Source organism: Ovis canadensis, chromosome 7, assembly GCF_042477335.2.
Source record: "Ovis canadensis isolate MfBH-ARS-UI-01 breed Bighorn chromosome 7, ARS-UI_OviCan_v2, whole genome shotgun sequence".
Lineage (NCBI taxonomy): Eukaryota > Metazoa > Chordata > Mammalia > Artiodactyla > Bovidae > Ovis > Ovis canadensis.
This window is the reverse complement of record NC_091251.1, coordinates 78,589,197-78,594,608: the sequence shown is the minus strand read 5'-3', so window position 1 is coordinate 78,594,608 and position 5,412 is coordinate 78,589,197.

Sequence of the window (5,412 nt, the reverse complement as noted above, 5' to 3'; positions counted from 1 at the left end):
GATTCTTTACCAGCTGAGCCACAAAGAAAGCCCAAGAATACTGGAGGGGTAGCCTATCCCTTCTCCAACGGACCTTCCTGACCCAGGAATCAAACCAGGGTCTCCTGCATTGCAGATGCAGATTCTTTACCAACTGAGCTATGAGGGAAGCCCTAATACAATACTTAATGTATTTTTTCTGTGAACTTGGTGGAAAGGAGAAACAAGAGAGATCCTACAGATGTTTTAGAGGCTTTCTTCCAAAGGGGAACTATTTTCATTTTATGAAACATTTTCTACATAATGTCCTCATCGAGTTCCTCTGAAGACTTTGCTTTAAATAAAACTTACAGCACTTTGAGCTCTGTACAATGGAAGTTTTGATATATGCATCATTATTAATTGTGATCTTATTGGACATTTACTGTTTTGTCTTCTGAGGAGCATACTTTTCACTAAACTCTAAATATGATTAAACAAAAGCCACTGTCATCTTACAGGTCATGCCTCCTTGGCCACAGGGATTGTCTAGAGACAGCACCCGACCGAAGTAAGAACAGTCATGGCAACCTGCCCCCCGGGCCACAAAGTTAAGAGTATAAGCTTTGAAGCACCACAGTTCAGAAAAGTCTTTAGAAATAAAAGAAATCTCAGCTGCGCAGGAGCCAGTCAGGTTTGAGTTCTAGTCCAGATGTACAGAGTACTTTCTGTACACAACTTTCGAGTCTCTGCCTTACTTCTTACCCATCCACAGCAGTGGCAACCAGTTCGCATAGATTTTGAACAGATCCTGCAGGTGCAACCTAAAAGCAGCACCCCTACCCAAGGGGTAGGACTCATGTCCCACTCTGAGTTTTGTCTGACCAAGAAGCATGGCTCAGACAAGAACCACCCAGCAGTGCAGGAGAGCTAACATCCATCGTGTAATACCTGACTACTGGGGACATAAGGCAACAGATAGATGCTTCCTCTCTCCCTGCTCCAGGGGGATACTTGTGACACCTTCAATGGTCCTATGAGACAGAACACCCAGTCACCCCAGCCAGTAGCTACTCATAGCTCTGTGACCCTGGGGGAGTTACTGAGGTGGCCTTAAAGTCACTGCTGAAGCTCCCTCTCGTCCTGACTTACAGTGTCTGAGCCAGTGGTAGGTCAAGCGGTGTGGTAGTCTCACGTGTGTCATCCTTTGTCTCTTCATCCCTATCTCCTCCACTCCTTCATTTCTAATCACAGAGGCCACACCAAAACCATGTCCAACAAGTGATCACACACAGTGCTGTGAATGTGTATCAAATGGCGTGGAGAAATACTGTTCAATAACATGAAACTTATACAGAGAACCAGCTCATTTTCATAAAAGGAAAGAGTGAGCGTGTGTGCAGGGAGGTGCATGCATAAAATGTTTTCAGGCGCATCCACCACGGCAGGTGTATGAGTAAATATCTTTTCCTTGTGGTTGCTGAATTTTCCAAGTTTCCCTTAATTAGTATATAATTGTTTTTGGAATAAAATTTAAATAGGATAAATTGAACCTGCTCTGCACATAAGCCAGGTAGGCAGCCTCTAGCACTGTGGCCTGAGCCTCCTGAATCCTCAAACACCTTTCTGAGCAGTGGCTCCCTTGCAGCCTTCCTCCCTCGGCCCCCATTCCCACCATTCACCTCACCCCATCTGTGCTGAACAACAAACACAGCAATGTCCTCAGAAAGCCCCTGTTAAATTCCCATGTGTTCTTTTGGAGGTAAGCAGGAGTCCTGAGAAGCTAGTCTGGCTTTTCCCATTGGTACACAGGAGCTGGTTTCCTTCTCAGATTAGTTTATTCTTACCTCGAATGGGATTAGAACCAAGTAAAAAGTGACTCTTCAATGGCCTGAGGATACTGGGGGCAACTTGTGAGTCATGAACCACAGAGGGTAGCCCCTAGTGGAGGACAGCCCAGAACAAGCCTCTGGGTAAAGTGGTAAGGAAGGAAGAGAAAAAGGGAGGTCAGGGATGGTGAGGAAGACATGTGATCCCTAAAAATCATAAGGAGGGGAAAGATGCCTCCAAATGAACACTGGGAGAAAAAGGCTATGAATTCTGGAATCAAATAGGGTTGGTTCTAATCCCATCTCTTTGCTATTGCTCCTTAAGGAAAGTTACTCAACATCTCTCAGTCTTAGCTTCCTCAGCAGTAAAGCAGTGAGAGAAAATCCATCTTGCTGGGCAATTCTGAAGCTTAAAGGAGAAGCTACTCTAAGGGGCCTAGAATAATACCTAGAGAAAGTAGGTCCTTCTATAAAGTCCCTACTATTAATAATTTGTATTATTTCTAATTAATGAGACTAACAGTGAGGAGGAAAAGGAAGAGGGTAGAGAAGAAGAAGCAGGAAGAGGGGAAGGGGAAATGAAGAAGGAGAAGGCAGAAGATTATCCTTGGCTGCATCCCAGATGGATTTCAGAGGTAACCACATATTGTCACAAACCATCACTCATATTATCAGTGTTCAATGAAAATTTACTGAGCACCTTCCAAGTACCAGGATCTGGGGAAATGAGTCTCCATCCTTAAAAAAAACCAGTTTGGAAAGTGAAAGAGACGTGTAAACAGAGAGGAGATGAGTGAGTGGAAGGCATGAAGGGAGAGCCCCAGAAGCCCTGGAAAGGGGGCTTACTGAGTGGGAGAACCAGGGAGGCTTTACAAAGGAGGTGAGGCTTTACTTCAGTTTCTGAGGAGGCTGTTTTGTTGAAGAACAGGAAGGGCCTTTTAGTGAGCTCAGCGTGTGCAGAGTCTGAGTTGCAGAAGGGGCACAAAAGTGTTGCTTGGGAAATGGAAAACTTTCAGCATGACTGGGGGGCGTTTGTATCAGGCAAGGCGAGACCTTAAGAAGGGGGATTCATGGGTTGTAATGGCCTTGCATGTCATGATAAGGGAATTGGCAAGTGGGGGCAGCACAAATCTTTGAGCAGATGAATGATAAATTCATTATCTGATAGGATACCAGAAGCTGGACTGAAGCCAGGGAAGTCTAGCAGAAAGACCAAAAAGGAAGCCACTGTAACAATCCAGAAAAAGATACAATGAGAACCTTACCAAAGACAAGACAGTGATAAGAGGTGGGGATGGGTTCAGAAGCTATTTCAGTGGTAGAACTGGAAGGCTCTGGAGACCAACAAGGGGCAGGGAGGAGGAAAGGATGGGTTCCAGATTCTAGCCAGGTATTCAGCTCAAAATACTGGATGACCTCACTGAAGATAAGAGGGGAGGAGGTGATTTTGAAGGAAACTGAACCCATCTGAATTTGAGATGACTGTGGGGCAAATGGATGAGATGTTTGGCATAGAGCTGAAAATATGGATTAGGAGCCCAAGAGGGAAGTTAGATGCAAATTGAGAAATATTACTATGTACATTATAGTTGATATCATGGCAACAGGTATGATCATAAAGGGAAAACAACTGTAAATTGGAAAGGAGTCAATAAATAGGGAGACCATACATCCTTGTGTCCCCATAGCACCCTAGTTAATTTCAAAACTGTTCCAGTTTAGACAATGAATTATAGATATCCCCCTACCAATAACTCAGAAAGCAAAGAGGGACTAAAGACCCTCTTGAGGAGGTTGAAAGAGGAGAGTGAAAAGGCTGGCTTAAAAACTCAACACTCAAAAAACTAAGATCATGACATCTGGTTCCATCACTCCATGGCAAATAGACGGGGAAAAAGTGGAAACAGTAACAGATTTTATTTTCTCGGGCTCCAAAATCACTGTGGACAGTGACACAGCCTTTAAATTAAAACGTTTGCTCCTTGGAAGAAAAGCTAGGACAAACTGGCCCAGCCTCTTCATTCTTTCTGGAGTTATTTCTCCATTCTTACCCAGTAACATATTGGATACCTACCGACCTGGACAGAGGAGGGGGGCTCATCTTCCAGTATCTATCTTTCTGCCTTTTCATACTGTTCATGGGGTTCTCGAGGCAATAATACTGGAGTGGTTTGCCATCCCCTTCTCCAGTGGACCACATTTTGTCAGAAGAAGATTCAATTAGACATTGCTTTCCAAAATAGGATACTAAACAAGATACAGCAATTTTCAAAGTAGGTGGCTGGTAATGAGTTAATCAGCTCATAAAACCCTCATGCAATTGAGAATACAAAAGAGGTTTACAATTGGAAGATTCTGTTTTATGATTTCAGGGAAGAGATGTTATTATGAGTCTCATCTCCTACTAAGGGTTGGAATAGACACAACTTGCCTCTCATTTCAGAGGACTCGGCTTGCATCCTTTGCAGCTGGAGAGTGCAGTGGCCTGATTTCTGGTACCCCTCATGTGCTTACACAAACCTTAAAGTTAGCCATCCTATTCAGGGAAAGGGGCTGTTGGGTAAACTTTCCCATACAACTACAGAGGAAGGTCATTTCAGTCTCCTTATGAATCAGTATAATAATTCTGGGAGGGATTGATGTCAAGAGGAGAAGGAGACGACAGAAGATGAGATGTCTGGATGGCATCACCGACGCGATGCACATGAGTTTGAGTGAACTCCAGGAGTTGTTGATGGACAGGGAGGCCTGGCGTGCTGTGATTAATGGGGTCGCAAAGAGTCGGACATGACTGAGCGACTGAACTGAACTGAATAATAGACTGATTCATTCATAAATGAAAGGAATCTCAAGAAAGCTAGATTTTTTTGAGGAAAATCAGCAATGTGAAATGGAAGGACCGAAATAAACAAAGAAAGTAAATGAAACTTCAGGAAACAGAATATTCAAGGAATAGGAGGAAACTTAGGAAGAAAATTTAAAATTGGTATCCTCAGAAAGATTTAAGAGGATAGATATAAAAGAAAAAAAATGATACATTAAAACTAAAATATGATTCACAAAATAAAATTATTTAGGAGAAGATTGGAAAATGAACACAGATGTGGCCAAGACTGAATGGTAATGTACAATAGAAAGCCAAGAAAATTTCCCCAAGCTTCAAACTATAAGACAAACAGAAAGTTTGAGAAGAAAGTTGGAAAGACAAGAAGGACCAACCCATGAGGCCCAACACCTGCTCAGTAGGAGTGCAAAAAAGGGAGAACAGAAGCTGATATGAAGAAACAATAATAGAATAAACAATTTTTGAATTTTCTGAGCTGAGGACTCAGATCTTTAGCAGGATCTATGGAGTTTCAAACAGGTGGATTGGGGGGAAAGTTGACTTCTAGACACATTCTGATAAAATATCCAACTCAAAAGATAGATAGAAAATTCTAAAACCTCACAAAAGGAAAAAATCAGGTCACCCATGAAGGAGTAAATAATGAGGATGCTATCAGACTTCTCATCCACACCACAAGCTATCAGAAGGCATTGCAGCAGAATCTCCAACACTCTAATGATGTGCTCCTGAACCTAGATGGGCCAGTTATTGATTTACTGTCTCTGGGCCAATAAGGAG